Source organism: Corvus cornix, chromosome 15 (genome assembly GCF_000738735.6).
Source record: "Corvus cornix cornix isolate S_Up_H32 chromosome 15, ASM73873v5, whole genome shotgun sequence".
Lineage (NCBI taxonomy): Eukaryota > Metazoa > Chordata > Aves > Passeriformes > Corvidae > Corvus > Corvus cornix.
This window is the reverse complement of record NC_046345.1, coordinates 7,441,589-7,468,627: the sequence shown is the minus strand read 5'-3', so window position 1 is coordinate 7,468,627 and position 27,039 is coordinate 7,441,589. Positions and strand designations below refer to the sequence as shown.

The 27,039-nt window shown below is 39.3% G+C and overlaps 1 protein-coding gene across 10 annotated transcripts in view; it reads right to left on the bottom strand.

The window, feature by feature from the left end:
* Nucleotides 1-27,039, bottom strand: part of ARVCF (ARVCF delta catenin family member) — a 258,893-nt gene that overhangs the window by 171,408 nt on the left and 60,446 nt on the right. The window lies entirely within an intron of this gene.

The following is a 27,039-nucleotide window of genomic DNA, read 5'->3' as shown; positions in this document are numbered from 1 at the left end:
AGGTCTAAATGCCATCTAGTGGCTCTAAAAATTGTCAACTGTGGCTCCACAGATACATCTCATCCTGTTTGACTTTTTTTCTTCTAACAGCAGGAAATAAAGAGAAATTAGGGCAGGAAATTCACCAGAAAGAACTCAACGTTTTTCAATATCTCATTTTTTGTTAGAGCTTCATGCAGGATTCCCATTACAGCACTTCCTATCCCAGCAATTGCTCAAAGTTAACCAGCAGGATCCTTTGTCTTGGCTTCCCACTCTCCTGCTCTCTTTCTGAGATCAAGAACATTTCAGGCAGTTGATTCCTGAAGATCACCCTTGCTGGCTTTCTCACTCAGGTAAAGTTTATCCAAAAACCAGGTATGCCACGACCCTTCCATGACACATGGCTCCATCACTAGACCCTTCCTCACTGCTCCTCCTTTGCCTGGAAGGCACAGGCAGGCCAAATAAACATGTGAGTGGTAAGTAAGGAAAAGCACTTGAATCCTGCAGACTCAGTGTAACCACAGAGGTGCTAAAAGAAAATTCTACATCTCTGATGTAAGAAGAGAGGCTTCTTTGAAGCCTAATTTCTTTTAGCTTTTGTCACATAACAAGAATATGACTATCTCCTCTAAGTAAGCTATTTTTATTTATTAAAATATTCTCCATTTTTAAGCCAGAAATAAATAATGATTTACAATTAATGTCACGTGGAATAGACAAAAACTACTGGAAAAAAATACTTCCCTTGATTTTTCTTTCCTCCTTTTTCACCTGTATTTTTGTTGGTTTTGATTCAGAGTCAAGAAGACAAGCTGCCTAAGGCTTGGGACATCCAGGGTAAGACCCAGTCCCACTACAGCATTCGTGTTCAGCTGTGGGTTGTTGAATATTTTTTTATCATATAACCTGGGAATAAAGTGCATTTGCCTACTTCACAAGATCTCAAAAATATGAATATAAAACATCAGAGCTCTTATATACACCCACACTATTACTGGTGGTCTTCTAGTGATAATCACATCTGTATACCCTTAAATTTAGCATTGATTACCAAGAAAAAACTACTTGTCTTTTCAATACAAACCTACATGTTCATTTTAGTCTTTGGGCAGAGTATTTGGCAAACCAGAGACAATCCCTAACATGCTGTGCGGGTTATGGCAAACACCTGGATCAGATAAGGCCGTGTTCACCTGGGCTCAGTCCAGCTGCCAGTGGGAGTGTTGGTTTATATCAGCTGATGCCAGCTCAGAGTTTCAGCCCCAAATCCTGGGAAGCCTGGAGCTTGCTGAGGCTCATGGCTATCCTGCAAAGTCCCCTCTTCAGCCCTTGGTGCTGCCCATTAGATAACATGTCCTGTGGGGAGAGGGGGGAAAACCAACCAGCTTGGACAGCATGACATTTAATAAAACACCTTTATTTCATTACAAAAATGCTGCTTCATTCTAGTGATATACTTTTATTGCTGATTTTAATCAAGTATCTTACAGCTCTCAAATGGGAAAGGTGAAGAAAAACCTGTAATGCCTTTTCAGATTGCTTGTTATCTCTCACTTGTAACTAATTACCCCAGTCTCACTGTTGAAGACTGAGCGGTTTTATGATTGCTTGCCAACAAATGACTAAAAAAAAAAGAAATTAGACAATTAGTCTCTAGCTATAGTAACTAATTAAGATAAATATTTTCAGAACAAAGAACTTAACAGAACATCAAGGCACTGACACTGCAAAAATGTCTGGGAAAGTAAATCATGTATCAGCAAACCATGTCTTGCCAGTCAGCAAGTTCCACAACTGCATCCCAACCACACTTCATTCTTATCCTACTCCAGTGAACATAATTAGTTATTAAAGCTTTTCTAACATAATGAGAATGTGAGCAGCTTATTGGACTGCAGGAAGACTTAGGGACAAATTTTGATTCTGCACCATTGCAAATGTGTGCAAACAGCATGATGGAAAGTACTGTAGCAACCTATTCTACCATTCCTTTTTCCTAATGCCTTATTTCGTATCATCAGCTATGCCTGGACTGTGCTGGTAATCCATTCCTCCCATCTTCTCGGCCCCTTACTCAAAAGGCTTCAGAGCATGTACCCAAGCTCTTGAAAACACACGCTTTCAGTCAGTGTGAGGAGCAGCCTTCAGCCAGGTACAGGCTGGGTAACTCCACTGGACTGCCTGGCCCTTGGCTCACACTGTGGCAGTCTGAGTGTCAGTGACACGGAGCCAGTGTGACACAAACCAGGGCTGGAACACGTTCCGGGGCACGGAGTGGATCCCTCGCCTCTGCACAGAAACTGGTGACATTAACACTGCCAAGCATGAGGCAAGCAGGCAGTGTAGTCCAAAATAAATGAGATGGACAAGCAGACTGCTTTTCAATTCAGCTGCAATACTACTATAAGAACACATTGCAAACCCTTGCCCAGGGCATGAATGGAAAGCCTTTACCTTTGGCTCTGTCACTCAAACGACCTTCTCTCTGACATTTCTGGCATTAAAATAACTAATAAAGAATTTGGATGATGTAATTTATTTGGTAGCAGAAAAATTACCTGCAGGCCCATGGCTCTAGCCCTCGCTGCTCACTTACAACCTCAAATCAGCCTCAAGGAACTAATGTTTCCCCTTACAGCAGTGGATTGCAGTCAGCACAACTTCACTTGCCAACAGCTACCCCAATAGGAAAGAGACCAGTGGAAAAGAGCTCACTTACTCCCAAATTAATTTGTCTGTCCATGTTTTTTTTTTATTGATTGCAACAAGCTGATACCCTCCAATTGTATGTTTTCCTTGGCAAGAGCTCTGTCACAGATAACTCACCAGAAGTTTGGGAAGAGCTGAACAGAGATCTCCGAACTGTATTTTGCATATGCTGTGATTTACTTAACCAAGAGACAAGGAGGTGGAAAGAAAGAATTTTCTTCCTTCACCTTACATCTTCATTTGCTAAACTGCTATTTTATTTCACAAAGAAATGTAGGGTATTCTGACTGACAGCACAGTTCTGCTTTTATGTAAGGTATCAGATGGCAAACATGAGGTAGCTACATTACACAACTCAGTGTGTGGGTATATGCTCTGTCACAACTTGCATCAAAACATATGAAACAGTCATGGGAAGTGAGGTTTCTCATCTTAAAGATGTGATACAAACATAATGAACAGCAGCCACCCCGCACACTCATTACAAATCTTTCCATCAAAAGAGGTGGACTTCAAGCTGTTTGATATTTTAATATTTACACTCAATTATCTCTAGAAATTTATTTAAAACAGTACTATTTTTGTGTTACTTAGGAGCTCTGAGTTCCCTTAGAAACTCCTACTCATTCTTAATTATAGTGTAAATCAGCATGTTAACATCAAGCGAGCAACCACTAACTAAAGCAGCTGATACAAATGCAGACAAAGTTCGGACAGAAGTAGTGGCAAAATGCCCAGAAAGTTCCAAACCCCCTCTGAACAGCTCAGTCAATGTGGAGAGATACACAGACCTTTCAAAAGAGAGGCGCTGGGTAATAGCAGTTATTGCCAGTAAATTTTATATAAATAATATAAAAGCAGTAAAGAGCCCATGCATCAGTACACAGACATGTCACAGATAAGAACTGTGGCTTTTTAAAATGTCAGGACTGAAAATGTACAACAGCCTATAAAAGTCACTCAAGTCATTACTTGCTACCAGTGAAGTAAATCATTTATTAAAGAAACAACAGCTGAACTTACTCTGCCAAACCAGGGGCACCTATTTCCTCTGCTGTGTTACTGTGTTGATAAAGACATGACATATTAAAAAAAAATGTATGAAATACAGAACTACAAAAGCCAATGTACAGTCATTCACTTCACTGTGCTATGATACAAGCAAAATTAAAGCTAATCCTTTCTTCTGAAGGAAATATCACAGACTTCTGTGCATTTGGTAAATTAATATTTATAAGAAGCCCAGACAGTTTAGTGTTTTTAATACAGGACTAAGATTTCCTCCTGAACATCAAACAGAGAAGCTGCACTAAAACAGCAGTTTCTTTATTGCAACAAACTAAATGACAGTATTTCCAAGATTTGCTTTCCATCATGTCATTCTGATCAGCAACTGTGTACAACTGGGACATTTGCAAAATCCACCAAGTAGCCGTGAATTATACATTCCTAACTCTTTAAAGTTAACACATAATAATCTTCTTATCAAGAGCCTGCTGACAGCTGCCAGTGCTACGTTCCTAATAATCCTCATTACAGACATCTAGGAATGGAAAAACATGGTATACATGGTCTAGTACCACAAGGGTGCACATATATATGTAATAAGTGAGACTTTACCAACAGCATTGTTTCAAGAACTTACATAGCAATAAAACTATAACTGAACACCTTTTATTGAAAAATGTAATTTAAAATTTTACAGCCTAATATGCATAGGAATTCATCACAATTAAATTAAAATGCAACACTTGATCACTTTTAATGAAAATTTTGAGAGGAATTCTGTTATATTACATGCTAACATGGAGTTTCATTTAATTTAGATGATGAATTATCTAATTTTGTTTTCTGGTATACTAAGGGTATCTAAATTGAACTTGATAGCATTCACGGGGTAACCAAAGTCACCTTTTCTGTATTACAGAAAGAGGATAAATTTATTCATTTAGATGGGAGGCAAAGGTGATCTTCCAAAATTCTATAATGAAATGTAATCTTGGAAAAAGAAGGATAAAAAAATTAATCCTGGTTTTAGTAATAATACATTAGTGCCAGTAAAGTTCACAACAACTGTGGGAAACTGGCTGAAGATGTTTATATTCTCCAGGGTAGAAATTCCTCTCTCAAGCAAGCCAGACCCAGTCCTGTAACCATAAAGTTAAGGGAGTGAACTTTCCAAAGTAAGCTGGAATTTTTAGAAAAATCTTTGTTCACAATTTTAATTCAAAAAGGAAAACTGCAGTTTGCAATCAATATCCTACTGTACTCATACAGCACAGATTAGCTGCTGTAACACAGCAGAGTGCTGTCCCAGTTTCACTGGGATGACAATAACCAGCAGCACTGTGCAGTCAGCACCGTCAGATGTTCCTGTGGTGCTCTGACAGCGTTCTGGCGTGTTCATGATGCTGCACTCACTGCCCGTGGCCAACATCTTCTGCCCTGGCAATTACACTGGCAAGGGTTCAACTCAAAACAAAAGCAGCTACCAGATATTTCGTCAAGCTAGGAAACTTCTTACCAAAAATATGTACTTGAAAAATATCCAGTTCTTTCTGTGCCCAAACGGAAGAAGAAAATCAGCCTAAGTGAAAGCTTAACTAACAATATTTTGTGAATAAAATTATAGGGTAGCCTAGCTTAAGAACTCTGTTTTCCTGATAAATTTGCATTACTGCAGATAAATCTGAACACTCTTAATAGTCTAAGCTGACCTCTAGAATACTTCATGCAGTCATTACTAGACCAGCACCTAATCCTGTAACTGGCATAAGACCTTCTACCACAGACAGATTACCATTACAGGCTAATAAAGGTAAAAGAAAGGAACAAAAAAAATGCAGGTAAGATTGGAGAAATCACAGAGAGAATGACAACTTGCTGAAGGTCAAGAGCTGTGAGTGAAACATCTCTGGAATCTCAGAAGTAATCCTTAAAACCTAAGTGATGCCTTCCTCTTATCATTAAAAAAGATGCAGTGGAATGAGGCCTCAGTCACATCTCTTACAGTTCTTCACATGAAGCAGGATTTTAGATTTTTTTTTTTTAAACAAGAACTTAGAAAAGTAGCTTGAAACAAGGGGAGTCCTGTAGCAAACCTGCAGAATTCATAGCACTCTCATGGGTGGTAGCAGCTGTACACATCTTCCAGAAAACTGGCAAGGTGGATGCATGTATATGCAGGTAACCTTAATGAACATTCCCGAACTAACAAAATACCTACGAACAGTTAGGAACCAAAAAGGTACAAGTAGTCAGATCACTTCATATGTGCTAGCATTCTTTAAGCTTTATTCTACAGAAGCACTGATTTGACTAATGAGGTTTTGGCAGTAGAAACTGCAAGGATACAAAATCTGTACCTGGATGACAGTGAAAGAGCACAGCACGTCTGACTTACACAACAATTACGTATATTCTATTTAACTGCATAACAATGTTTCCATTTGTCTTTGTTTAAAATAAATTTAATATGTTCTGTTTATTAATGATGAAGGGAGGAGTTCACATAAAGAGAAAAGTAGGGTCTGTACTCAGTCATGCACATGGAACAGTGTGACATTAGCACAGATTAGGATCACTAATATAAATTGCTTCAATAAAGCAAAGGGAAAATTAGAGGTGAATTACTGTAGTAATATAAACTGAGGAACAATTGCCAAGGAAAGATACAAATATCATCCAAACTTGTTGCTCTAAGCTATGTAAAACAGATGGGTAGGAAGAATATCTAGGGATAGAAGAAATCAATCATTTGCAGTTGATATAGATGAGAGCTTAGTAACCTTTGCCGGCCAACTGGGAATTCACACAAAAAGCTGGGATAGCTTAATGAAGAAGGAAATACAAAAAACATTTCTATTCCAAGTCCCAGAACGCTTACAAAGCTTCATGCTTCATTCTAATGCATGCAGGCTACTGGGCAGTCCTAGCACTCGGGCTATTTAAAGACACACTAACTTATTCAAACACTCGGCTACAGGTCTTTCAATTCCCAGGACAAACAAGAGCAGCTAAAACACGCACTGTTAGCTTCCAGAAGTATGTGTTCCCACACTCACATAAAAGTTCTGTAAGTATCTATAATCTTACATTAATTGAAGGACAGTAAAGATACACATTTATTAACAGAGTTTGTTTCTTAGTGTTTTCAGTGCATACGTTCAACGATCGTAGAATTTTAACGGTTTGTTGGGTTTAATCTGGTCCTTAAATGCTAGAAGAGTTCAGCCTCTTCTTTTAAGAGGATTAAAACATGAAAGCAGCAGGAATTTGGTTATCCAAGCACTTCTGAAGCAAAATTATTTGCTTTGCCACAGTTTCCTTTTTTATGGTGACTGCTCTCATCTTTTTCATGTATTACTGTAGCTCTTCTGATATAGAAAATTTATTACAAATCTACTGCAAAATAGTTGAATCAATTATTTAGACCTATATAAAAAAAAATATAAACTCCTTGTTTTGTATTTATCTTTAATGCCAATTAAGGGGGATTACATGGAAACATATTCCTAAAACTCTGACATCTTGCTAATTTCAAGCAACTTCTTGTTGTTTTTCTAAGAAATATTGGGAGGATGTGCTAAATATTGAGAGGATGTGCTATAGAAAACCTAACCAAGAAAGAGTGTTGGGATTCTGAGACAGACAAGCCAGTATTTAAAATAGAAAGAAAAAAAAAAAGAAAAAAGAAAAAAGGTGGGGGAGTAAACTCAGATCACTAGAAATTTGGCAATTACAACTAACTGCCCACGGACAGCTTGACCTCAAAGAGTCCCAAATACTGCATTTTGCTACCACTGGAGACACAAACAAGAGACCAAAGGTTTTTGAAAGGCCAAATTAACCAGTGTAGTAGAGGAGAAGAGCACACGCTAGAAAGTGTGGCATTGAAACACGCTGACACCAAATACATTTGCGGGAGGGAAGAACACAGAAACACTGGCAAGGAAAGGCACATTTGCACTGTAAACAGAACAGCAGTGCCACATGTGAACTGGCACTGGCAGCATGTGCCAACATGTGACCCTGGAGAACTGTCCCAACTCCTGTCAGGAGAGCCTCAATCGCTGTATTTATCCCTCTCGCTGTATGTGCTTCATGTGGCTGCTGTGGTAACTTGCCAGGGCAAAAACCTGAATGTATGAAGTAGCAATGGACTAATTAATATTAATTAATAATTTTATTATGTGATTTAGTGACTGCAGAGAACTGTCTCTGTGGCTAGGCAGAGGGAAAACAAGCAGGAAATAAAACACACGCTAGCAAGAAATAAGGAAAATAAGGTGAACAGTGGAGAAAGCACACACTGAGTCTGTCCTGCAGAGCTGCTGCTGGTCAGGAAAGGGAACAGGTAATTACTGGAAGAGAAATAAACAGGAAAACAATTCACATACATTTGCTCCATGCTACAGTTCCTGCTCTTCATGTTGATAGAAGCATTACTACACATTCCTGGTAGGAATAGTAAGCGTGGAACTGTACTGCTTTTAAAATTTAGGTATTTATCAGTATAGATTTGATACACCTGTTGAATCAGTTTTTCAGTATCATGTAACCTTTCCTCTTTTGCTCACAAAAACCACAGAAATGAGAACAAATGAAGTCAGAGAAGTACCAGTAGCATAGCATTTGGAGGCGTGGACACACCACGGCCACACTTGGGATCTCTCTGGGCTCAGATGGAATTGAGCTCTCATGCCTTGCAGAACCTTTCAGTCGAACACTCTGCTCACTGCAGCTCAGGCTCAGGGAGTGGAGCAGCAGAACAAGGACTAACACAACACGGGAAACCACAGAGCAGTAAAGAGCTGACAGATCTAATTTTAGTTCTGCCAGCCTGGACAGCGTCCTCACAACAAGAACCAAGAGCGATAAAACTGATGAACAGGACTGACCACCAAAATCACAGAAGCAGTAGCTGCATCACACAAGTCTTATTTGCATCTTAAATATTTATAATCTGCAGATTTAAGAGACAGAATCTGGCTGCACATCTGTTCTTTTAATCTGAAGGGCTGCTGCTGGATGGGAGCAGCCAAGCAACTGTAGATCCTGCAGTCTGAACACTCATGGGGCTGTGCCAGCTCCAGCACCTCAGGGCTGGGGCACACCATGAATGTTCAGCTGCCAGACTGCTCCCCTCATTTTATTATTCCTCTTGAATGATTCAGCGATGTCTCTTGTTTCTGGGACACCAAAAATGCAGCTAAGGATTGATGATGCCAAAAATACTGGCCTCAAAAAACCCTCAACTTGACTAGTTATTAGAGAAGGAAAATATGTTTCATACAAGTACCTTGGAAACCAGCAAGATATCTTGATTTTTAATCACAACATCACAGGCATCAGGTGCTTCTTAGATCTCAAAACATACAGAAATGAAATGAATCCTATGAATACAGTAACAGATATAATGACACCATATCAGACTTGCAAAATTGCACAAAAAATACACTTGTCTGAGACTTGCAAGAAAAATTGCAATGAACTAACAAATAGTAATATACTTTATATCAAAACAATGTAATCACCCTGAGTAGTCTGAAGAAAAAAGCTTCTATGTATTAAGCTGCTCATATAATGCTAATAAATCTCCATGATAATATAAAATAAGCTGCTATTCCCTCTAGGCCTCATCTAAGTCCTACTGTTCTGGTCCCTTAGAAAGGGAGATGGACTTTTCCATGTGTCTAGAGGCTATCCAGACCCTAAAAGAGAGCATGAAGCAAATATACTTTCCACTGAAACCCTATTATTAACCTATTTTGATTAACAATACCAGAATTTTAATAACATAAAGTGATTTTTATGGTTTTAAGTAAGATTTTTTTCATCCACCGAAGTGCCCATCAATTTTTGTAAATTTTGGTAAAGCCACCAGCATATATTTTCCTAGAGCTGGTATATGCATAACCTTATTATTAGAAACTCTAGCAGGCTCTCTCACTGTTAACCACACTCAGTCCTACATGAAGGCAAAAGGAAATTAGATTGTGGAAGAACTACGTAATTTCACTCTAGATGTTAATTAAAAGAAATCACTAAACCCACAGAAGTTTAAATCAATAAGAGAATATAAGTCCACATTTAGGTGAGATCTAAATCCAAGGCTAAGGCCACAATAAATCGTAACATTACCCGGCTGTGCTCACTGGTGCCAAGACCTACAAATTGTGGCCCCTTGGCTGCTGAAAATCACAATCCAGCATTCTTTTAATGAAAAGTTGTTTAGGAATATGACTGAACTTTCATTAGGTCTCTGAGATTTACAGTTTTGAAGGGCAAATTTTAATTTTATGTGTGTCAATCATAAACCCATCCAATTGTCATGGAAACACACAATCATGAGGAGTCAAATGATTAACTTGGCTGCTGAAACAAAAGTTTTATTGCTGCAGTTGATTGAAACTCTCTGGTTTGCATAAATTAAGCTGAATGGAATTACAGTAATAGCCATACTGCTGGACACAGTGCTCTGTCAAGACTTTAAATGGATTTGGTACTTAAATTCTTTGTAGAAAACATGCATTATTCTGATTGTATTTAAGCTAGAGCTATCAGGAGAATGCTTGGTCCTTAATATCTGTAATGACATAATCATGCAAAAGGAAATTATTTATACTGACTGACTGTGAGCTCAGTTTCAGGAGCTGGCCATCGAAATGTGTGTATATATAATTAATTATACTAATTCGTATGCATATGTAACCTGGATACAATAGAGACACCAAAACCAGAGAACTCCAGCATTTCTTTTTACATCTTCATTTCTCAGCTGCACCCAAGTCCACACTTGTGAAACACTAAGAAGAGGAATTTGAAGAATGCCCAGTAACATTTAGGCATGTCTCAAGGGTGGCATTCGCCCCTCTCTCAAAATGTTAAGGAAAGGACAAAGAAAACAGTGCAACAGAAAACTCTCTACAGGGCAGGGCCAAACAGCATCTCTAGATTCTAGCTTTATTGAACTGAAAGAGGAGTTAAATCAGCCCCTTTTAATCCCTTTCTGAAATCATTCAGTCACACCAGAAGCAAAACAACCAAATGATCTGACATCTTGTGACATTCCAAACTGACAATTCACAAAATTAACTCACTGAATTATTTGTCACAGTCCTCTCTAAAACCTGCATAGGCTGCTGCCAGCAAAGTCAACTCTGAAGTTTCAAATCCCTAAGAAAACTCAAAATACTGTCTGATGTCCAAAAAAAAAAGGATGCTGAATATGCAGAAAGTGGAATAAATTTTTATAATTCCATTCATCAGTAACAACTTAATGAAACACCACCATTAACATTATAATGCAAATATTTTACATTTATAGAGAATATTTTACACACACAGAGATTTTTGACATGAAACTTCAATGTATTTTCCAAGGGAAGTAACATTAGCACCAGTAATTGGTAGCAGAGACACACCATGATGTACCCAAGGAAAATGTGCAGCAAAAACTGGGATTAAAAGGAATTTTTTACTTTCATAACTCTATTCCAATTCTTTGATCACTATGCTGACTCCTAAGAATGGGGAAGCTCAAAAGGAACCAAAAAAATTCCATTAAATCCAAACCTGTAGATAACAGTACATATTTCCACATGCAGTTATGATTTCCTGCACACGCAAACTGGTGTGTTCAAGCATCTTTTGAAGTCATTTTCAGAGTATCTGTGAAAATTTATTAACTTTGGTGCTCATTAGCTGTAGTCTAGGTGCATGTGAGTGCCCAGAGACTGCGGTGGTGCCTGAGCAGCCAAACTGCAGCTGGAGGTTTTAACTTCTACACTTCCAGCACAACTACAGCAGATCAACACACCGGCTCCCACACATTAATGGGTACACTCCAAATTACAACAGTGCTGTGGAAATCTTATGTCATTTTCGAAGAGGAACGGATTTTTTTTCACGTGGTTTCTGTGTATCTTTAAACTCAGCTGCTTCACTTCACTGTATATAATATTCTTTTTAGTTTATAGAAACTCCAATGATTTTTTTCTTATTACAGAAATTAAAAGGATCACGTCAGAGCATTTGCTGTAAAATTAGACACCTTTAATTGGCTATAAAAGACTTAGACTGAAGAAAGTCTTCAGGCTTAATCTGGGAAACGGGGAATAGAATAAAAGGATGAAGAATTTGTTTATTGGGAACAATCTAACACAGCAGCATGTAACTACATTAACTACTCTATCCAGGACAGAAACAGATAGGGTTGTGTGGGTTGGTTTGGGATAAGGGGTAATGTTCCTTCAGCTTTTCTTGGTTTGAGGTTTGGCTGGGTTTTTTTTAAATAGTGTCAGAGCAGTTTCCTTCCTATCTTGGAAACACAGTGAGGCAATAATAGAGCAAATGGATGAACAATCATCTGGTATGTTGTTCCCCACAATTAAGGCAGGCACAGTATTTTCCCTCGGTTGATGGACCACCAGTCCTCCATGTCAGAATTTATATAAAGTCTCTATAAAAATGATCCCTTTTGTGTGTGTGTGCAATGTGCCCACAAAGGTTTGAGAGGAACAGCAGCAGTGATGGACAACTACCCACACCCATGGTCAATGCAATTACTAAAGTAACATCAGATACAGTCACTTGGTTTTGGGAGTGGGATACTGAAGTAAAATAAAAGCAACCAAGAATGTCAAGCTGCATCTGAAACTGTGGCACTCTTTAAAACCACAGCTAAACAGAAAAAATGAAACTAATTTTAGGGGTACAGAAATACTTCTTCAGGATTTAGAGATAAATATCCCCAAGTGAGCATTTGTTCACATTCATTTCCATTTCGTTAAAGACTTACCAATTACATCAAATTAGGTAATCTGGGTGCAGTGTTCATCTTGAACTGTATCTAGTACCTAGTTACCCAGTCATAGCCCTAAAATTCTATTCCCTTGCCATAGCTCTAAATTCTTACATTTATTGTAAAATTGCATAACCTTCACATTATTCCTTCTCAATGTTAAACTGCTCTTCTGAGTCCAATTGGGAAAAATACCAGATCATTTAAAAAATCCTCTTTATCCAGAAACACATGAACAAAGCTAAAAATGTCACTCTACGTGCTGTGTTTTCAATTCAGATTATTACATCAATTTATTCAGAACCACTCACCATCAGCTGCTCTTGGACTTAAACTTCTCCACCCTTTTCTAACACACCAACTGCCCAGGACAACGGGTACTAGTGAAGATTCTTGTTACAGAGAGAACTATTCCCCCCTGTACTTCAAAGTCATAAATAAATGTATAGGCTGTGTCAAAATCTCCTTTGAAGAACAAAGCTATGACAGCTAACATGGTCTATTAAATAATGAGAAAGGAATGGATGCAGGATTGCACCCTGTGCTCATGCCATTAGTCCCGACTGGTGCTGGGAAAACTGGCCATGAGTGCTACTACCCTGAAGCCACAGTTTAGGGGGTGTGAAATTTCATGCCACAGTATCTAAATATATGTAGAAGCTGGAACAAATTCAACATCAGCACAAGCCTACTGAAGTATAAGACTGGCCTTAAATATTTCAGCTATTCCAGCACTGTGGACTCCTACCCCTAAGAGTGCCAAGGAAAAGCACGGAGATGAACTTACAGTAGTGCTTTGCAGGATAGAGTTACACTCAGAAGGAATGAGGGCTGCCATCCCGGGTAAGGAATCCAGATGCTCTAGTACAGCAGGAGCATCGAGAGTACAGCCTGAGCAGCACAGAATTGCACAGGATCAGTTCTCCCAACGCCTTGCAACACGGTGTGATACAGTGGTTTGCTCTCAGATCTCTGAACGTGGAATCTTTCAGTCAAGAGATCTCTTTCTCCTGCGTTTTACTGTGATGTAATCTAAAACTACTTTTTATTTTTATTTTTTACAAGCTAAGACGCTCATATTTACAGTATTTTGCACTTCCAATAGGTCTCCTATGCTGTCTGTTCTGTCTGCAACCACCTTCTGATAATTTGTTCTGGATGGGCTTCAGGAAATGAAGGAAATTGGTGCACTGCATCTGTTTTTTCAATACATGTAATAATTTATGTCCAACTTCGGTATTGTTCAAGATACAGTGGTCCAAAAAGGTAAAAACTCTGAGAACTTCTGTTCCATTTTTGCTTGTCATTTAAAACTTTGCTTGCTATTTATTCTGACTCTTTAATTCAGATACTTGAGAAATTTCATGCAATGGTCCTTGCAAAATCTTGTTTGACAGACAGTACTTTGAAGATAAAACACAGCCAAATATCTTTTAACCACTAGAATTGTCTAGTAGTGAATTTCTGCTGCTACAGAAAGAGGCAGCAAATGCCTGAAGCAGAATTTTACTTGTTTGGATTGTTTACTAGAGAGATTTAATTGACACACCAGCAGGTTATTTTGCTGATCTCCCCGCCTGTACTCTGGTTCTGCTCACAGATGAATCAATGATGTTCAAATCTTGTTACCTGCCTCTGTGGCTTCAAAACATCTGACTGTGCGAATTACTATTTTTATCCCTTTTCATTTGGTAGGCTAGCTGTGTTATGCCCAAATTTGTCATAAGGAGATATTATCTCCTCTTTTGGCAATTCAATACACCTTATAATTAAGAATTATTTATTAATATTCCTGTTTCTGTCAAGCCATTAACCCCACACAACACAAAAGAAATTACATCTCCCTGGAATGCTGCTAAGATAAAGTAGCATCAAGATTAAAATCCCTTGCAGCTGACCTTACGGCTTCTTTTTATGGTGGTCACTTCATTCTGGGGGCAAACTGCCATGAGGAATGTTACCTGTAACAGCAAGCAACCTGCCTGAAGGACTGGGAAAATGCCGAATTTTTTGGGGGGGGGAGGGGAGGGAGGGGGCTGGTGCCTGAATTTGCTCCAGCTCTGGAGTTACCCAGTGGTGTCTGGCAGCAGGAGGACAGGGGTGGAGACATCGCCTCCCCTGGATAACACATGCCCTCTCCTGGCAAACCCAAGCAACATTCTGGGGTAGCTGGTGGCTGCCTAGATGCAATAAAACTACTCCCTCTGCTAGTAATACCAATGCATGTTACTAGAGGATTTTTATTATTACTTTTCTAGTAAACATTCATGTACGATGAACAGTTTTAAATGCTGTAGGAAATACACCGAATACAAACACTCCAAATAATCTGGTATTTTTCAAATAGGTTTGGCCTTAGAGTACATATGTTTTGTAACTCCGTTATAAAATGTCCATCAGATAACCAAAGCAGAGGTGGGAAAAAACAAAATAACATAAACCCATCTTTGGTTTAATATGTTTAGTTAATGATGGGCCTTAGTCCACAGGGTTCATCTCCCTACCCTGCTGAACGAACAAAGTAAGATTTTCTATTATTTAATTCAGTATCTATTTAGCTCAGCTGAAGAACTGTCTCTGTACAACTCATGCTACTCTCTTTCCCTATAAAATTCACCACTCATGAGCAGACAGACAAGCAAAAGCAGGTTAGGACAGAAGGGATGCGGTTTAATACTAAACAGCACAGGTTTAATCGATTAGTGCCTTGAAGCAGGTTCCACTGAGCAGCCCAGTAAATCTGGGCAGAGCTGCTTTGAATCTACCCTCCTTTGAGAAATGGACTTAAGGAGTGCCAGCAGAACTTGTATTATCTGTTTTAACATTGTAATTACACCAGGTTTAGAGTAATTGCCTCCAAATATTTAATGGCACTCTTTATTTATGCAGTTTAATTGCTCTTAGTAGTTTTCATGCTATTTCTTCTTCCTTAAGTATTCAGGAAAATGATTGTTCCAAAGGAATGTTTACAGAAATACTAACACTGAGTAAAAGTTAAAAATATATTTGCAAGGGCAAATTTTCAATCATTAAGAAATTACATACAATGCATGAGTTTTACGGCTCACATACCTCACCAAGTCCATACCATCTTGAATTCTGAACATTAAAAAAAAGATTATGTAACAGAAATAGATGCTAAGAAATTAGAAATTAATACAGGTAAAGAAATGCTACCTGATATTAAATGTCCATCACTGCTAAGGGACATTTAAGGCAAAGAGATCAAACTGACTTGTGAAACAGTGGACTTTGAGACAATAAGATGAAGACACCTCCTAGTAGAAATACAGGAATTAAAGTCCTCAAAGAACAGATGCTTTCTGTCTCCTTCTGAACATCCTGTGGGATAAAATGCTTTTCAGTGCTGAAAATGGTGCAAGTCTGTTCAAATACAACTATGAATTCTGATAAATACCCAGAACCAGAACCCAGTACCTTTGGCTCGAGTCAGGATGTAATGCATTGGCAGAACGACCTGTGTTGGGACTAACCAGGAAGGAGTGTCTTTGAGGTTTCCAAGATTTCTTTGAAGATTAAAGCAGAGACTTTAGCAGAGATACAAGAAAAGATTTCTGAAGAACTCACAACTGAAAACGCAAAGGAAATGGCAAAATATGGAAAGCACCTTTTAAGTGTAGCAGGAAAAAATTATTTATTTCTCTACTGCTTTAACTGCTTTGCAGTATTTTAAGACTATACTTTCTTCCTTCAGGTGCAGGAACTGTAAAGACACAACTTCTACCTACCCCAGCTCCTCAAGAGATCTCACACGACCTCAAGCATACTATAGTCCCTCCTATTTCCCTTCTCTGCATCTTCTCTTCACTGTCCCAAGGACACTGCCCATGTTGCACATTTCCCTATATGGAATTACAGCAAGTAAACATAAATGGGAAACAAATCCCCTCCTGCAGAGGGGCATGTTGCTCTGAAATGAGCAGGACAAGAACTGGTTCCTGGCAGATGCTGGACAGTGTGCGCTCGGCTCACAGTGGGTACCACTGGCAACAACCGGAATGCTTCACTAGGAGCATCTCAAGTGTTGCTGCTTTTTCCAACCAGCACAATTCTTGTTCTCTGTCTGGTCTTTCCTCCCTTTACTTTCCACAGAGAACCAGAACTAACTCAGTAACATTTCAGTTGCAGTTTTCTTGTTCCAGACTGTTCTCTGGTTCTGTACCACCCATCCATTTACCCAAATCACTGGGGGGTTTACAGTCCTTTCCCCAGCTTATTTTCCCCAAGAAAAATTAAAATGACAAAATGTTTCTTGCCTTATCCGTTCCCCATTGGTGCAGAGCTCTATGACTAAAATGCTCATCAGAGCCAAAAGCCTGGGCATGACTGAACTTTAGAAAAGCTAAACATCAATTGGTTTGATTTATAGACCCAGGAGACCAAGTCAATCACACAAGAGTAAAGCAGAATTAATTTGCCATTCAGAACTGTCTATAAAATGTGCCGCCTAGCCTGAAAAATATAAAAAATTAGTATTAAGTAGATTGTGTAATTGCTTCTGCTGGGCAAAATGGCTTCAAATTCCATCTTCATAGACATGTATCCAGAACATCCCTTGATCCATCCAGGCAAGGCAAAATCTATGCCTTTTTCCCACCATGCCACTCCACTGAGTTCTGTGGACTTAGACAAGCACTGAATACAGAACATCTCAAGCTGTACCAGCTTGATGGTGTCTCTGTAACTGGACTGAGTCTCTCTGGCATCTGTTTGGGAGGCACAGCATAAGGCAAGTTCATCAGTTCAAACCTCATAAAGAGATGGTGCAGATGCACTTCAGAATAGATATTGCAGACTTTATTTTCCATTTGAGAACTTTGCATCTTTTAGGTAATGCACATACATAAATACAGAACATTAGCATAACAGCTTAAGAGATGCAATCTGGGATATTTTAAGCTTCATAGGAGTTTGCAGTTTTATGACAGCATTAAAATGCTCTTTGATTCAGCTGCAGGTTAACACACGGTGCCCCATTTTCATTTCTGTGATAGCTGGGTGTTAAGTTCATGTGGCACGTGGAGCAGAAGGGAAGCAGCCAAGGATGAGTAACCACTGCCAGACACCACGCAGAGCTGCACACCTGGCAATCCTCCCATTAGTGGAGCCGCTTGGGAAGGGTTGGCTGGCAGTCCTACCACAGGTATCCGGCTCTCAGCCTCTCAGACAAGTCCCTACATCACAAACAACAAATTCACTTCCAGGACTAAATTGTCTCATAAATTCCCATCATTCAATATTGTAATTGTATTTCTGTGGCTTAGACTGTGGCAACTGGGAATGAAGCAAGCAGGAAGTGAAGGCTAATTGTGAAAGGCTAACCTCCCTTTTATACTGAAATCATTTTGTTATGAATAAGGGACCTAGAAAGGAAGGACAGCTATTGATGAGCCAGTGACAGAATAAAAACTTCATCAGTTGCTGAGGTTATTTAGTCTGTCAGTACTGAAAGATTTGAAAGCTTCTAATTTAGTTCTTTACAAAAGAAGCTCCCTGCTGTTAACAACTTCACAATGAATTTTCAGCATTCAACTTCAAATCAGAATCGGTATTGTAGCTTAATACTTCTCTCTCAGGTACTAAGTCAAACACAAAGCTCAAATTCTGTCCAGAAAGCATTACCAGCTGTTTACAGTTTAGGCAATTTCTTTGTATACATAATAAATTAATCTACATATCTCAATCCAGCAACTGAAGTCTGATTACAGAAATATCTTAAATATTCTTTATGTACTGAGTGGAGTTCTGCTTCAAACAGCATCTACATCAATTTAAATAAAGTATCCAGTATACAGATATTATTTTAGGTGCCTTTTGCTTTTGTTTTAGGAGGTGTAATGAGAACAGTGGTCACAATGATATTTAAACAGAAAAAAATACGGCTAGGTTTCTGCAGTGACACTGAACACGATCAATCTGCTAACACCTGACACCCAGTAAGCTCACAGTATCCATAAAAAGTATTACTATGTGTATGTGTTAGAAACATCCATATTCTTGGCTCCTTTCTCTCCTGTAAAGCAGGAGAGTAGAATTGCTCTCCTGAGACTCATAAACAGATTTTGATTTCATCCAGGAAAACTTTCATCTTTTTCTTTGCAACAAAAAAAGTTTTCCCACCTCAACGTGTTCTTCTTTGCAGCTTCAATAAACCAGTATGATCCATGGCTTTGTGGATAGCACAGCAAGTTTACATCACTAGACACAAAATACCCCAAGCCCATAGCAAATAAGATTTTCTGAGAGCTGTTTACAGCCTGCAAGACAAAAGAAATTAAGTTGCATTTATATTAAACAAGTGTAGCTTTCCCTTCTTTCTTATGGGTTCCATTAAAGATACTTTATTTCCCTCCATTTATCCTACCCTTATGTATAATGGCAGTTTCATAAGCCCTGACTCAAAGAGAGTAACTTCTGCTGGCCAAAGAAATCAGCCCTGCCTATGGTCTGGGAGATTTTCCAACGAAAAACAAGCTCCATGGTAAAGGTCATTAGGAATGAGAGAGATTCTTTATGCTGTGCTGAGTACAGAAACTAATCCACTTCTTTTGGTAGGAAGTGTGCAGGTAGGGGCTGAGCAAACAGCAGTTGCAGACTCTTCCACTCCTGCTTTTCTAAGTATATGCAGGGAGCCATCCATTTTGACCTGCTTTTCTTTTGGTTTTGATGTCATGCGCTACAAACCCCAGCATTATGCTTACCAGGACAAATCTATTGTCCTGTGCTAGAAATCCTCTCTAATAGTGTGGGGGATGCTGGCAGTAAGGGCAGTAAGTCAGTTGGCTGCTGTTATCATCAATCAAGCATGAAGGCTCTGCTATTCTGCAGGCCGAATTCTTTATCTAACTGATTAGTCATACAGGCCAACTGTATTACAGTGTTGCTTTCCAACTCCCATCACAGAACTCCTCCATTTGGAGTACTAAAAACCCAGCTGATGAGCTCAGTGTTGCATGACACAGAGGAAAGGGAGGAAGCACAGCAGCAGAGGACAGAGGAAGAGATACAATCCCCTTATCCCTACAGATCTTCATGCCAAAAGGAAGTGAGTGAAAGCTTGAAAATCAATTCAAAAGTAAATAAAGCACAAGAGGCCAGCAAGGCAAGCATCAGAAAGCTATTTTAAGGTTCAGAGTGAATTAAACATGCAAAGAAATTAAGCATAGCAAGGAAATCATCATACTGGTAGAATTAGCATTTCTTTTCCTGTTTTTTAGACAACTAAGAAAGGCGTATCAGAAGAAGAGTATCAGTAACATAATTAAGTTGCATTTGCTTTTTGCTGTGCTCAGGGAGGTTTTCTATTTCAACAGCCCTCATAAGAAAAAGAAACAGACCCCTTAAAAAACATTCCCTTGTTATTTTCTCTTTCACATTCTGTACTGTTCCCCATGGAGACCTTATGTCAAAGGTGGCCTCTTTTGACTTTGTTGGAAAGTAACTACTCAGCTGTTTCTCCCATCCAAGAAAAAGAAAAACACCTTGCTCAAGAATCCCATTTCTGGACTGTAATCTATTTCACTTTTCTCAAACACCCCTACACATGCCCACATGCCTGCTTGCCAGTAACGCATTAATTCAGGGATTTGACAAGGAGCTATCGTATTTTAGCCCCAAATCACTCTTCTTTCTGCTTCCTTGACCTACACAAACCTACTTTATATGCTCATGCAGTTTCTCTTGCATTTTTCTTTTTCTGCTGGAAGTCACACTTGGTTACAAAAACCTTTGCACGTAACTAATTCCAATTGTATCACAGCCAACAACTTAATCTAAAAGGATAAGCATTCACCATAATGATCTCCACACTGTACACAGCAGACGGGCACTAAAATAAGATGCTTTACCCATAAATGTCTGCCTTTGGATAAATGTCTTTCATCTTACAGTTTTGCCAAACAAATTTTTTTTTTGTTTAGAAAATTATCTTAAAAGATGAGTTACCAATCCAGAGATGTCTTTCTGTTTCCTTTTTTGTCCAGCACCCAGCACCACTCTCCTGTTTTAGAGCTTTCACATACTCTGGAAGTCCCTGTCACTGGTCCATAAACAGCTGTACCCCAAGTGACTCTCACACAGCTTTTGTCTCCAGTGCAGCATAGAGAGAGCCAGGTATTACACACTACACCAAGTGTCTCTTCTGCTGTTTAAAATATTCCATTCTCACCATACCTGCTGGTTTCAATATTCAGAAGTTAAAGCACTGCTGAGCAGGCACCCAGTGGGATTTCAGAGCAGAATGTAAAGAGGAATTACTTGGAAAAAAATAATCCTGCAATGATGGAGTCCTGCAGTCAGAAAATGCTCCAGTTGCAAAGCCCTCTCCCACCAAATGCTGGGGATATGAGAGAAACGAGAAAAAACACAGACGTGCCTGCCCTGCCATGCTCATCAGATAAACCTACAAAATACACGTTCACAGAGTTGCCTGCAGTATGTTCCAGATAAATAAAAACTAATCTAAGTACAATCACAATGCAAGACAAATACAACAAGCACGTTGTGTATGTGGATATTCTCCAGCAGATTGCTCTGCTGTCCTCTATCATACACTGATACATATAAAAGCAATTGCAAAACAGAAAGAGGAATATTTTGTATTTTATATTCTTTATAACAGAAGCTGACTTTTTAAAATTTAGTATGCATCCACAGAGACTTAACCACAGCTAGGTTCTTCTCTAGTGAGTTTCTTGGGAAAGGACTGACTTAATTTTCCTCATTTGTACTGTGCCAAGCACAGTATGGTCTTAGTCCCAATTGGGGCCCACAGGAACTGTCACAACATAGTCACCAGACAAGCAGGGTGATGTGCTTCATGCAAAATTCCTTGGTTTTAGTAGGCAGCTTGAAAGATGTGAGGATAAAACACCACACCAGTGGTAAACATGCCTTGATTGTACTTTTAAAACAAAGCTGCTTACTCCTGGTTTTTATTGCTTACTCCTCCATTCTCTCTCTTGCTTCTGTTACTACCTCTACCTGGGGAGACAGTTTACATTTATTATTTGTTCCAAGAGATGCTTAGCTTTCCCTAAGAACAGCATTAAAGAACAACTATGTACAGCAGTGGGACAAAGAGTTAAAATGATCCTTTTTCTTTTTTTTATTTTTGGGCAGCGTTGTGGAATAAAAAGGCTGCAACATTTATTTTTCAGCCACTAATGACAGGATAAGTGTCAGACATAACTCAAAAAAGTTCTACTAGAGCTCTTTGCAGCTTAAATGTTAAATTTATTCATATTTGATTCCACCCTCAGAAAGCCAGTTCTCTTCTGTCTTTCATTGTTTATATTAGATATAGTGAGTCATGGAAATAAAGTGACATGAAACCACATTTACGTTAAAGAAATCATCCCACATCTTTTCAGATTCTCTTTTCTGCTATTTCCGCACCATGCCTCCTATTGAGTCTGCGAGATTGATTACCCAAGCAAGGGCTAAGCATTTATTCTTGACTCCAGTTATTTAGCTGCTCACATTCTCATCTTAGCAGGCCAATTTAGAGGAAACAGATGCATTATCCATCAGTTCCAGAATGGGAATGAGCATATACAGGACTGTCTATCTGACCTGTGCCTTACAAACAACAAAGTGACAGTAATGCTAAGCAAAGATAATGATCTGAAAGTACCATTAGCTGCCTTTGCTGTGCTTGTGTAAGCTGTCGTACCCTGCAAGAGATGGCCCTCCCTGCATGTAATAGGGCAAGGGCAATCAAATGCCTGACTTAAGCACCTCTCGCACTGTGAACGCAGGGCAGCACATCCTCCTAAAACTGAACTGGTGTATTTAAGGTACTAGGCTGGCCACAGACTATCAGGAAGAATATATCCTGTAAGTATGAACACATTCTATAGGCCTCAGCCTGGTCAATCTGCAATGGTAAGAACCCAAACTTACACCCACAGGAACTACCCTACCAACTGTTGCTGTTACATTTCAAGACTAAACATATTTAAGTCAGCACTGTATGTCAGCCACAGAGAGTGTGACGACTCAGCATGTGAAGATGGGGTTTTTCTCACTGTTTAGCTCCAACTGAAAGAGTTACAGTTTATGGTTTTTGACTGAGTGAAACCTGACAAAGCTTCAAACCACTCACATATGCCCAGTCTTACATGGATGTCATAAAAGGTTTAAAGACATTGCTTTGAACGACGGGTTGGACAAGACAACCTCCAAAAGTCCCTTCCAACATATATTATTCAGAGATTTTATGACAAAACACACTCTGGTTTCTAAAGCCTTCAAAAAGGACCTGCACCTTGAGGCTTTATTCCTCTGAATTTTCTGGAGGTCAAATGCTGACAGAAATTGGGCATTAGCAATTCCTTTGAAGTCAATGGAAATTACCTCACCCCTTCAGAAGGTTTTGGCTTAGAGATTTTAGTGTGACTACTATCATGAAGACAGGGTTTGATGTAAAAACTCTGGTGTAACTTCTTTGACTCTATCCTTCCCATCCCAAACATACATTCACACACAGTTTCCATCCCATATCAGACATGCTTTTTTACCCTGCTTGCAAACACTTCCTTTTACAACTACCCAGTGCAATTAGAGCACAGGAACAGGAGAGGCACTCTTAAAGGCTGACTCCATGTTCTTAGCTACCTCCAAAGCCAAGAGTTACTAATCATGGGATGATCTCAAAGCTATGTATCTTCATGGAAAGGAGTTGGTACACCCTACTAATTACAGCTCTATTAGGAGGCTGGGAACATTTTTACTCAGAACTGGCACAAATACTGATCTCTTTAAATGCAGCAGACAGAAAGAGCTCCCTCTGCTTTCCAATATACAGCATTTGTTGTTGTGAAGCTTTATTTTAAAGACAGATATGTAAAGGCAAAATGAGATTAACAAGCAGTTTCAGCATTGTTAATTCCATGCCCAGGCTGCATAAAGTCCAAGCTGATCATTCCAAATTAACTTACTTTTCTGCAAAAGTGACAGTGAATACAATACACCACACTGGAAGAGTCCTTCCTGTACCTTTTTATTGATAGGCCAACATATAATTAAATGAAATCTGTTTACAAATCTCAAAGTATTTTCAAACTACTGTTGCAATTACAGTGCTCAAATAACACATACTAGCTTCATTTCCACTTCCACCCTTCCATCACATTTCTGTATGGAAATTCCACCCAGAATGAAACCTGCTCTACACTGGCCATAGCACAATGCCCTCTCAGCTGCTGCTGCCTGTAGCAGCAAGGGATGGAGATGAAGACCAACAGAGATGGGAGATGACTACTCAAAATAATTCCAGCATTAAGAGGCAACAAAGGATCCTCTCTCTCTCTCTCTGGACTCACTAGGACCTACATCACTGAGACAAAGGATATGCTGCCAGCTTCTCAGACAAATTGCTCCCATTGAAAATGCTGCTGCTGTGGAAACTCCACAGGCTCTCACTTAGGGGTTGTTGATTTGCTCAGAACAGGACTTTATGTTGAAGTGTAAGCAGGCTTGCGTTTTAGGAGAAGACGAAAATTCTTAACAGGTTCCGTCTTATTTCTTCAAAGACCCTTGTTCTTTTTTTGTTACAGAACACCTAAGAGAACAACTTCATTCATTATTACAATTGTTCTCTCTGTTGTGACACAAGAAATAAAATTTGAAAATAAATCCAAAAAATTCCATTTTGCTGCTGCTTCTGTCACTATTCCAGGATAAACAGAAAAAATACCATATAGGTTCTTGCAGCTAACTAAATTCCTCTGAGTCACAGAGGAACAACAGACTTTCTATCAGATGATGCAAACTTTTATCAGTGGTACTGTTACTGATTGCCTTCATAGCTTCATTTCTACTTCTATACCTTAGTTCTCTTACTTATAAAATGAGAGCACCACCCTTAGAGGTCTAGCTCAACTGTGTAAAAGTTTACTCTGATTTCTATTGAGGCTAATTATTTTTTAAAATATGGTACTTACTACTGTCCTGAAAGAATGAAGAGTAACCAAGCCATGAACAGTAATAAAGCTCTGTGTATGCACCAGACACCAAATGTAATTTGCTCCTGAGTGTGCTAAAAAATCAGTCTTCTGACCATCCTGTGAAATGGTAATGTGAATAGAATCCTAGAATCTGCTGACTTGGATGGAACCCAACAGGATCAGCAGGTTTGATTTACTGATTTAATAATAATGCAACCAATGGACAAACAAAATGTTTCTGTTTGGGTTGTTTCCAGGAAAGGCAACACAGGAAGTAATTGCCAATGATCTCATTAGTCATGTTTAGCTACAGTCCTCCAGATACAGCTCTAAATAATCTTCAGCGAGAGTAAATGACCATTTTCTTTAGTCACTATGTATCAGTGAGGGAAAATCCTGTACACTTAAAGCAAGTTCTGGAACAGGTTTTCAAAGCCCCTTTTTTGAATCAGTAAAGATAATGCCAAAAAACCCTCAAACCTAAAATAAGTAAAACAACACAGTATGGATCTGGGAAAAATGTCAAGTGCTTTCTTTGTATTTTCAGTGCATAATTAATGTTATGCAGAACTTCCTCTGCAGCTGGGATACATTGTGACATCTTTGAAGAGATAATCATGGGAACTGAGGTTTTATTAATTCTGCTTAGGAAGTATAGTAACGAAACAAGAAAATTTAAAGGTTAAAGGTTGAACTTTACTCTTAACTCTGATGTAAAATAAAGATGTTTGTTCTTGCTGTTGATTGCACCTTCTAGTGCATGAAAGGTGAAGGCTGAACATGTATTGATCTCGTTTTGATTTGGCTGTGGGTCTTGACGCCACAGATGTACCTACCCACAGGTACAACACTGGGTTACTGAGCTCCTGTATCAATCCATCCTCCCTCCATGGGACGGATGGGAACTGTTCTAACAGCACCTCACTGCACAATGTCCCCCGAACACTTCACTACTTCACAGCCTTCAGTCAGCCCCAGAGTGACTTCAGGCTTTCAGGCAATTCTTCAATCCTCCCAAGCACAATCACTTCCATTCCACTTGCCTAGTTCAGCCCTACACAAACAGGGGGATTTGTAGTCTGTGACCTCCTGATCAGGAGATAAAGCAACATGGTCCAGGAAGAGGGTTTTGTTATACCACAGTACACATACAATTTCCAGCATTAACAGCGTTAGTTATTCCACAACACTTGTGCTTGAGTATACATTAGCTACAGAATCTTCTTGTCTGATTTGTTCTTTTCCAGTTTTATCATTTTCTATTAAAATTGGGTTTTCTTTTGAACATTTTATAAAGTTGTGATGTTGTAGGACAGGTGAAACAGCAGTACATCAAATGGAGGTGAAATTCCTTTGTAAATCACCCCAGAGGAAACTGAGTAGGCCCAACAGAGATCCCATGAGATCTGAATGATCAGTTCTACAATCTATGGGAGAGATCAATTAATCAGGAAAATGTGTGGCATTTCTAAGCCAAGGCATTCCTGTGAGAGCCGTTTCAACCATTTGCCTTTAAGACTGTAGAATCATGAAACTCATAAGGAATGAAAGTAAGGACACCTATGGAGTCTGCACATGACAACAGGAGGAAGCAGCCAATTAGCGTATTGGTGCAGTGATCTAAATTACAGCTAAGCCTGCAGAGGCTATAAGGGATGCTACATCATGTCACTAATGACTTATGGGGATAGGAAGAAGGCAGCTTGGTAAAACTCCTGAGAGGCAAGAGCTGGGATGTACTGAGATGATACAAAAACACAAGAGAAATTGCACCCACACCTTGCTTCAAAAGCTTGCTTCTCAGCAGAAGAGACTCCCTTTGCCCTTCTTTTCCCTCTCCTCAACACTTCTAAATGTCCTACAGCTTTGTAATCCCTTGGGAGCCCTGTGTTACACAGCTCCCTCTACCATCCCTAAGGCACACGGTATTCCCTACACACACTCATCAAAACCATGTCAGCAGGGAAATGCTTCTGAGGGACAAGCAGCGCTTTCCAGATTTTCCTGGAGCTAGCAACTGGCAGTGCACCAAGAATATACTCTTTTCATTAAGACAAAAACTCTGGCACTGATCTGACCAGGTTTTGATTTGTTCCTTGGTGTACCATTATTGCTGGACATAGGCGACTATTTCAAAAAGGCATAAAAACAATTATGTGCTAGGTATGCAAGTCCCAGAAACATCTATTCCTATCATTTTTTTTTCGCATGTCAGCTTTTACTGTAAAAAGGCCTTGAGTTACAGCAAGGGAAAAAAAGAGAAAAAACCCGTCATTAAGGGTCACTGAAACGGTACTACAGCCACATGAAGTACCAGATTTCACTGGCAGCAGTGTCACACCAATCAAACAACAAACCACCGCCTATTAAATCCAACCCATAGTCAACACAGTGGTCACTGTTCTGCTTACACTTAATTCTATGAAATGACTCGTTTTCATGTGTGAGCTTCAGAATAAGTATTTAACCCAAAACACAGTGAAGGTGTCTGTGCACACAGGTAGGACTCTGCAATCAGTAGCAGTGAATCACCAGGTACTTGAAAAGAGAGAACTATGGCCAAAAGTGGAA